The following is a 9,839-nucleotide window of genomic DNA, read 5'->3' as shown; positions in this document are numbered from 1 at the left end:
TCCATACATAAAAAAATTCTTCTTCGTGGGTCCTTTTGCCGCTCGATTTTCTTCTTTCCTTTGATGCCATGAAGTCTTTGTTTGAACTTCCTTTTTTTTAAGGCACCATCCATCGATCACTTTCCTTCTTGGTTAGTCATGTCATTACTTCCTTCGTGGAAAGTGGCCTTCTTGTCATATATCAGGTTCTCTTTTCATTTGGTTATTCTTTTGTCATCTTGTCTATGCTTCAGACTACTCTTCACATGGATGCTTCTTTGTACTTTCTTGTTCCCATGCTTTGATCTAGTAGCCTTTCATGACTTCATCCTGTTATTGCTTCAACATTAAATGGTTCTTTTGTTGGTTGACTTCTTCATCATGTCATATTTGTAGAGTAGAATCAATTATCTGCACCTTTCATATCTCCAAGGCCTTCATAGATGTCAGGGGTCCTTTGCTCTTTTATTCTTTTGTCAGAGTTTTCATGCCTTCTTTCGGGTGACGTCTTCAAAGTATCTTGTCAGATAGTGATTCTTTTTGATCATGGTGTTCTTCACATGCTTGATCTCCTTCTTCATTTTCTTCTTCTTGGATAGATTGGTCAACCACTTTCTTCTCCTTGTGAGATCACTTCTTCATTGCTTGCTTCTAGGACTCGTTAGCATTTCTTCTTTACTTGCTTCTTAGTCAACAATCTTATACTCCTTATGTGAGTATTTCCTTTTGTTGACCTTAATTGTATTGTGGTACATGCTTTCGAGCATGTCATTGGTGAAAGAGATTATTTCCTACTTGATCATGTTATACAACTATTCCCATGACTCAATAATATACAAATGATAACATGACTAAGCTTTGATGCATACATACCTCATATATATTCTCCTTTGATCATCTTAGCTTCATTTGGTTGTCCTTGGTGTGGCCCTTCTTGCTTCATCTTAGCTTGTCTGCATATCATCCTTTTCTTGAATCCCATGAATGGGATTCCCAATGAGACATCTGATTTGGTTCATGAAATTTCTTTTTAATATTCTATCATAGGATCTTAAAGACCCTTTCCTTGCAAATGTTTCTTTCCTTTTGATTATGGAGGTCTTCTAAGATTCTTAATCATGATCAATTTTCTTTCATTGTGGATGAGGTCCTATTCTAGGTATGCTCCTTCTACATGAATATCTTGAGCTATGTCCATCATGCTCCTATAATCTAGAAGATATTTCTAACTAAGCATTTTGTTCTCATTTATAAATGTTCTTTGTACATGAGTATCTAGAACTTTATGTACTTCATGTTTCTAGATTCGAGAAGATGTTTCTAGCCATGCAATTTTATTTTATTCCTACATGCTCCTATCCTACTCAAAAATTTGAAAGAAGACTTTAAGTAAAGAGTTTGACTTATTCATAGTAGAGATCCAGAGGATCTTCCTTCTTTTACTTCTTTTCTTCTTCTTTCACCTCTTGAGTCATGTGAGATTCTTCCCTCTTTCTTTTTTTGTTGTTGTCATTCTTAAGCTTATGACAATTCCTTTAGTAGTGTCCATATTCTTGGCATCCATAGCACTGGACTTTGGACATATCTTTGTTGATTGTTCTGCGTGGACCAAATTTTCCCTTTCCCTTGGCCATGGTAGAAAATGCTTGCTCCTTTGATCTCACATCTTCCTTTTCTTTAAGTTTGGATTCCTCTGTCTTGCACAGGGACCACATTTCACTTAGTGTGGTAGCTTCCTTCTTGGCATATGTGCTTGATGTGAAGTTACCCCAATCCTCAGGTAGAGCATTGAGTACTATGGTTGTAATTTATTTGTCAGATGTGACTTCCCCTAGCTCTTGAAGTTGATCCCTCATCTAAGATATTTTCATGAAGTAGGGAGCTATTCCTTCCTTTGTTATCTTCATCTTGTACAATTCATTCCTTAGAGATATTACTTCTCCGACTATGGATACTAAGAATAAATCTACTAGCTTATCATAAATTTCTTTTGATGTCTAAAATTTGGAGACATATGGAATGAGAGAGTCCTTGATAGATTTTATTAGAATCATTTGAGCTCCTGTCTCATCCTTATTGTACTTGGCCAAGGCTTGAGTTTGTTCCTTAGCAAGGATAGTGATATTCCATTTGATATGTTCTAGAAGTTCATTATCCTGTAGAAGTAGATTAGTATTCTTCTTCCATGCAAGGAAGTTATTAGTACCTACCAATTTGTTTCTTTCCTTTTAAAAAGACATTGATGTATATTCAAAAGGGGACATATACTTACTTGATATTTTTTTAAAATGTAGTTGAATTATTTTCTCCTTGAAGAATTGATGGTTTGCTTTCCTTGAATCTTGATGTTCCACGAGATGTTTTCTCCAAGTGGACTTGCTTGATGATGAAATTTGCTTGGTAACTTGTATATGACGTAGGTCCCTCTTTGAACTGCTCTTGTTTGTAGGTGCCTTTGTGTAAGGCTCTTCTTCTTGCTATGTAGTCTTTCTTGATGAATGATAGATGCTAGGCCTTCTTTTCCTTGAAGTGATTGAGAATTCTTGGCTTGATGATTCAACTTTGTATACGTCCTTCCTTGATGAATCACCTTATGAGTGTTCTTGAGATGCCCTTTCCTTGATGTCTCACCTTAGCTCTGATACCATGTTGAAGAATATAGAGAAATTAGATGTAGAGTGATTCTTCAAGACTAGATAACAATTTGTGAAGTCTTTTTACAATTTTTCTTTATTAGATTAATATTCTTTCTTATATTATTAATGCATGTGTGTGTACTTCATCAAAATGCGTTCGAAAACATAAAACAAGAACACAAGATATTGGCTCTCTAACAGGGCCAAAACCTCTCTTCTCTTGAGAGGAAAACCCTTCGATAAGTTTTCTCTTATTGAAGCTTCTTTCTTGATCAATGCCAAACCATAGAATCTTGACAAGAATATCCTCCAAGAAAAATTCAAATCCTTACTTTTCTCTGCACTATGTTTCCCTGACACTTTGTCGGCCTCCTTCCGACACTTCATCCCCGGCACTCCGTCCTTCTTTCGGCACTTCGTTCTTCCTTCCACTGTTAGTAGACCTTCTAGAAGAGATACTTATCTTTTGTACTTAATGATATCCTTCACCTAAGGATACTCCTTCCTTCTCTTGATCAATCGAGTCCCTTCTTGATGTATAGTGGTAGGCTTAGTGTGACAACACTGCAACCCTAATTCTGGCGTGTGTGGGAGGTACCCTATAGAATTAGGGTCTTGTTTCCTTTGATAGAGAGAGAGAGAGAGAATTCTTCACTTGACTTGAGAGGCCTTGTAGGCCTAATTTATAACCCAAATAATGATGATTCTTGGACTATTCTCTCCTTGCTGTTGTACCCGTAGATTTTCCCTCTTTTTCTTCGCACGTGTGACTGTTTCTAGCCCTAGAAATAGTCATATACCTTCACTTTTCTTCCTCCTTTCTTCACTCCACTTTGGAGACCCTTTAGACTTGTTTCCCTTCACTTTATCTCGACTTCTTCCTTAGCTAATTTCAGAGATGCTTTATTTACATTGAGAGGGAGTGGACAACCTCTATATATGGAGGATTGTCCCTCCTTTAGGCTAACTTGAGGCCGACTTGACTTCCTTTGCTAGGAGGAGACTTGACTTTGCTTGGAGGTGTATTTTTTTACTATTATACATAAATATACATAATGTAGCATACCCTTAAGGTCTTTGACATAATTCTTTTGAATCTTTGACTCACCTATAACACTTTAACATGTGTTAGACCTACTTCAATGTATAAAAATAATATTTCTTTTCTTGAAAAAATACAAATATCAAAAGTACATTTATGAAAACCAAACCTAGTTACATTTCCTCCAACAAATCAAGCGAAATGGAATCTTAGCATACATAAAGGTTACCCATGGTTTTGTGAAGGTTGTTTTCTTTTGATCATTTGGATGGACTATTATCTGATTGTATCCAGAAAATCTATCGATCATGGATAACCTTGAAGATCCTGTAACTTTCTGCAGAATGTGATCCATCTTGGGAAGAGGGTAGTAATCTTTTAATGATGCTCTGTTCAAGTTCCGGAAGTCTATACACAACTTGATTTCCCCATTTTTCTTTCTCACAGGAACTAGATTTGCAACCCAATCTTAATATCTTAATGACACAATTATTTTTCCTGAAGCAATTTCTTCACTTCCTTTTCAATTAATGGAAGTAGCAAAGGATTAATATGTCTAAGTTTATGCTTGTATGTCTTGACCCCTGGATTAAGTGGAATCTTATGCTATATAATGTATCTACCATATGTTTTAAGATATTCATAAGACTAAGAAAAAACATCATAATACTTCTTAAACATATTGTTACACAGTAATTTGTCACCGACTCTGCATTCCCTAATCCCAGGACCCAGACACTACCGATCCATGTTACTGACATCTGTGCTGTGTCATGTTGCCAATTATGTGTCATTACCTTCCTTGCAATCTCAGGAAGAATGTCTCAATTCATTATCCCTGAAGAAGACCCCTTTTTACCTATGTTTCTGGGTCGTCGTGGATCAGAAGTTATCCCTCTCGCGAAGATGGACAAGTTAACACTAGCCCTAGTGAAGTCTTTGCTCTATCCATATGTTGCACCCACGATGAGCCACATTTGGAAAGTTTTTCAACAACTCATCAAAACTTCGAGATGAAATTGCTTCATGGGCAGTCCTAGGGCTGGTTGTTGGGTCAGTTGAGCTCGCCTCTCTCCTCTGGGATAGTTGTTCCACCTTTTGTGCAACCTCCCTAAGAGATAAGCTCTTCCTTCCTTCTCTTATGGGACCTCTCCCTCCTATAAATATCTCCTCCCTGAATGAGATCACCTAGCTTGGATGTAACTGGATGATAACTAGATGTAATTCGATAGTTTCAGGTTTCTAAGAGAGGAGTAGAGGTAGAGAGTGTTATTGGAGTGTGGAAGTAGCCTCATATGTATTTTGGTTTGAGAGATGCTTGAGTAGAGTTGGCTTGAGAGCTTTCTAGCATCAATCCTTTTGGACGAAAGAGAGAGTCATATGTTCCCTAGCGGAGTTGCCAACTTGTGACACAAGTAAGTTCCCTCTGCTAATAGAGGCAACCCCTCTAGCCCTAGAGTGGGTCTAGTCACTATAGAAAGTTGGTGTTACGAAGGCCTACCTTCAGTTCGATGTTCGATGAAGTCCTCGTCGTGTTGCTCCAGCTCTTGTTCTTCTAGTCACTTATACCTGAAAACAACATGTAGAGAAACACCACAAATGCAATAGAAAACAACCAAGCAATCTACTTGAAGATTCAAGAAACCTCAAGCTATCAACATATAATTTAACACACGATATAGTAAACAAGCTATTGATTTGTGTTAATATAAATCAAAGTAAAACTTACAACTGAACCTTGACGTCGTAAGCCTCCCGGAGGAGGATCAGCAGCTTGTTAGCAAATTCGTTCGGTCCAGGTAGGCTCTAATCGATTTCCTGCATATTTAAATAGATAATACTTCATTTTTAATGGTATTAGCCACCTCTTAGGAATAATTTAGGGTCGGCATATTCGCGGCAGTCGTCGCGAGTCGCTAGCTTGGGACCGCGATGACCCAAAATTTTCCACGGGGAGAAAATGGTGTCTTCGCGACTGTACACGGAAACATCTTGAAGATCCCGATTTTTCCAAACGGTTGATTTTGGCTCGGTGCATGTGTTAGAAAAACAGGCGCCCCGAGCGCTGATTCTTGATATTTTTCAATACTTAAGCAATTTCCTTGGATTTTAAGCACAAGTAGAGTACTTATACTCATCTATGTGTGTGTGCAGGAAGAAACATGGTGATTGAGTGGAAAGAATGTGAGCACAGTGGCGATGATGAATTAGCCATGGGGGACCAACATTGCCTGGATGTGCTCCGAAACTGTGATCTGCTAAAATTTCAAATGCGCAAGGGTAAATTTTTTCACTCTGAGGTAAAATGGTGCAAAGCAATTTGATTTTTACCAAATAACTCTTTTATAAGACTTTTTGGTCAAATTAGGGTTTGAATTAGGGTTTTTGTCTATTTTTGAATATTTAACGTATTTTTATATCAAATATGGATCTTATGCTTGATTTTGTGCAGCAATAGGTTTCAAAAACTTTGGTGACTAACTTATGAGTTATATTTTATACTTTTTCGGACTCGGTAAAAACACAAAAAATTCCCTTTTGGAGTCATCTTTAAGCTCTTTTCTGACTCTCGAAACATGAAAAGATCGTCGAGCTCTTGTCGCTTTGAACTCGTTAAAGGCTGTGAAGCGTCATCTACCCAGTATAAGTTTACCCCTTTTTCGGGCTGGGATAGATTATTTACGAAAAAGGTATATGTTGATCTTTCACGATCAATAGGTTCCCTTGGATATTGTTTTCTACCTTTTCGGATTCGAGGGACAAATTTACGAAAAGGGACCTTTGGAGTTTTATTTTCCATGTCCTTTTCAAACTCTCTAAACATGAAAAAGACTTCGAGTTTTACCATGTCAGACTCGTTAAACCCTGATGAAATTGGACTCGTCATCATGACGAGACAGAGCTTCTCCTTCCTAGGACTTGTTAAAAATTACTAGGTTAGATTCATTTGAAGCATGAACTTACATTACAAGCATATGCTATCCCATTCAAGCTTGTGTTTCAAAAATAATTGGGGTACTCACCAGAAATGGTGGGGGAAAATTTGGAAACATTCTGTTGATTGTATTAGTTATTACGGCAGCTTGTCACACTTGGACATTGACACTTCTGCTTTGTGTCAGGTTGGGATATCCTCATTTTATCGTTGGTCTTTCGGGTTTTGGGTTATTCATTTTTCCTCATTCCATCTGATCCCTGCTGCATCATCATGACCTTTGATCCCTTGGTATCAAAATGCTGCCAAATTCCAGAGTCGTGTCACTGATATGTTCAAGAGCTTAATCCTTCTGCAGTTTGTAGCCTTACACACCTTCCTCGGATTCTCTGTCTCATTCACAATCATCTTGTTCCTTTGTCTCACGTCGATGATGTGGGAAACATTATGGCCCTCCTTCGACCGGTCGCTTCCTATCGACTTCAGCTCATTATCTGGGAAGTTGACCTAGAGAATTTTTTCTGATACCTTGGAGCTTGCATGCCTCAATGGCAAGTTCTTTGCATTCGACGACAGGCTTGCATCATTGGTCTTCGATTGAGTGATTTCACAAGTGTTCAACTTTAGATCATTCTTCACACTTTGTGGGTTATACTAGTAGTACCTTGAGAAACAATGGCATTACTGGTGGTCTCTCTCGTGCTTGTTAAAGGTTTACATCATTGGCCGATAATCAAGTGATTTTCTAGTGTGCTCGACTTCAACACATCTATTCGCATATTAGAAATTGTACAATGGTCAGGTTGGGATTCAAGACCCTGGGCTCAAATTATACAAGTCCAAGTTGCGTGGATTAATTTATACATGATTCTTTTGATTGGATGGCTACGACCATACTTGAGTCTCTTTTGTGGTCTTTCTGATTAGATGGTTGTGTCCATACCACAGACCATTTATGTTATCTTCTGGGTGGTTGTGCCCTTGCTTTATGAACATGTATTTCCCTTCACTATGTACTCATGTATCAGAGATATCAGTTGTACTTGCATCTACAAGTTCTCCGCGAGGATGTTTTGTTTCGGTTATGGATTCGTAAAGCATTTCACCCTTCCCACTCTCTCGGCCTTCATGCTTTAGGGGGAATCTGTTACACAGTAATTTGTCACTGACTCTACATTCCCTGATCCCGGACACTACCGGTCCATGTTACTGACATCTGTGCTGTGTCATGTTTCCAATTATGTGTCATTACCTTCCTTGCAATCTCAAGAAGAATGTCTCAATTCATTATCCTTGAAGAAGACCCCTTGTTACCTAGGTTTCTAGGTCATCGCGGGTCAGAAGTTATCCCTCCCACGAAGATGGACAAGTTAACACTAGCCCTAGCGAAGTCTTCGCTCTGTCCCTATGTTTCACCTGCGACAAGCCAGATTTGGCAAGTTTTTCAACAACTCGTCGAAACTTCGAGATGAAATTTCTTCATGGGCAGTCCTAGGGCTGGTTGTTGGGTCAGTTGAGCTCACCTCTCTCCTCTGGGATAGTTGTTCTACCTTTTGTGCAACCTCCCTAATAGATAAGCTCTTCCTTCCTTCTCTTATGGGACCTCTCCCTCCTATAAATATCTCCTCCATGAATGAGATCACCTAGCTTGGATGTAACTAGATGATAGCTAGATGTAATTCGATAGTTTCAGGTTTCTAAGAGAGGAGTAGAGGTAGAGAGTGTTATTGGAGTGTGGAAGTAGCCTCATATGTATTTTGGTTTGAGAGATGCTTGAGTAGAGTTGGCTTGAGAGCTTTCTAACATCAATCCTTTTGGACGAAAGAGAGAGTCATATGTTCCCTTGGGAGATGGTTCACAAGTAAATGCTTACGGAGACATACCAACAGGACCCTTCAAGGAGGCTTACGACGTCAAGGCTTGGTTGTAAGTTTTACTTTGATTTATATTAATACAAATCAATAACTTGTTTCCTATATCATGTGTTAAATTATATGTCGATAGCATGAGGTTCCTTGACTCTTCAAGTAGATTGCTTGGTTGTTTTCTATTGCGTCTGTGGTGTTTCTTTACATGTTTTCAGGTATAAGTGACTAGAAGAACAAGAGCTGGAGCAACATGACGAGGACTTCATTGAACGTCGAACTGAAGGTATGCCTTCATAACACCAACTTTCTAAGGAAATTTGCTTTGGTATTGTCTTTGCAGTTACTAGACCCACTCTAGGGCTAGAGGGGTTGCCTCTGTCCACAGAGGGAAATTACCTGTGTCACACATATCAAAATACCTGGATTTATAATCTTTTGAAATTCCCTTTGCCATTTTCATGAGCTTAAGTTGTTGTTCAGTGCCAATATTACAATCTTCAATGTTATCTTCCTAGGTTTCTTGCTAACATTCACAGGAATATAATTTGCATCAAGAAATCTCTCCAAAGGAACCAGACCTTTACAAATTGCATTACCTTTCAGTTCCATAATTTTGTGGTCTGCAATAGAATCTTTCCAAGGTAACTCATCTTCAACTTCTTCTTCAACATTCTCATCTTCCTCTTCTTGATCGATTTTTGAATTGGAAAATTCTCCAATGACCTCCACAAAATTTGATTTTTTCCATCTTCAAATACTTGCCAGTACTTCACATTTTCAGGTATAAAAGGCATGCTTCTGATTTCCTCTTCACACCTCAATTTAAGCTTTTGTGGAGGCTTAAAAGTGCTAGCTGCAACTGCAAGTGATTCAATCAGTTTGTTGCCTTATCTTGGTAAAAACAAAATATTAAATGCTAAAAATAATTTATCTACCGAGTCCCACACTTCATTTTGGTAAGCTCTAATCTTTGGGTGCTTTCTCTGACACAACCCTCTTATCTGTTTAACCACCTGTTCTACATCTCCAAAAAAAGATAGAGAATCAATTTTCATGTTCTTTGCAGCCTGCAAACCAAGAATTAGAGCTTCATATTCTCTTATATTATTAATGGAATCAAATTCCAATTTATAGGAAAGAGGGATCATCTCACCCTTCGGGGACAGTAATAGAACCCCTGCACCATTTCCCTCTTTGGAATATGCTCCATCAAAATATAATTTCCAAATGCAATTATGCACTGCTTCCATTTTTTGAATTGTTGGGGTAACTTGCACATGAGTGTCCTTAACAATGCCTTCATTCACTTCCAACATAAAACAAGAAAAATCCTTCTCTTGGCTATAAACTGGGGAATTTCTAGAACTCCCCTCCTTCGT

The sequence above is a fragment of the Pinus tabuliformis genome, chromosome 4_2 (genome assembly GCF_031772625.1).
Source record: "Pinus tabuliformis cultivar Carrire ecotype Pingquan chromosome 4_2, CPIR1, whole genome shotgun sequence".
Taxonomy (NCBI): domain Eukaryota; kingdom Viridiplantae; phylum Streptophyta; class Pinopsida; order Pinales; family Pinaceae; genus Pinus; species Pinus tabuliformis.
The sequence above is the reverse complement of the archived record's forward strand: the minus strand, read 5'-3'. Positions refer to the sequence as shown.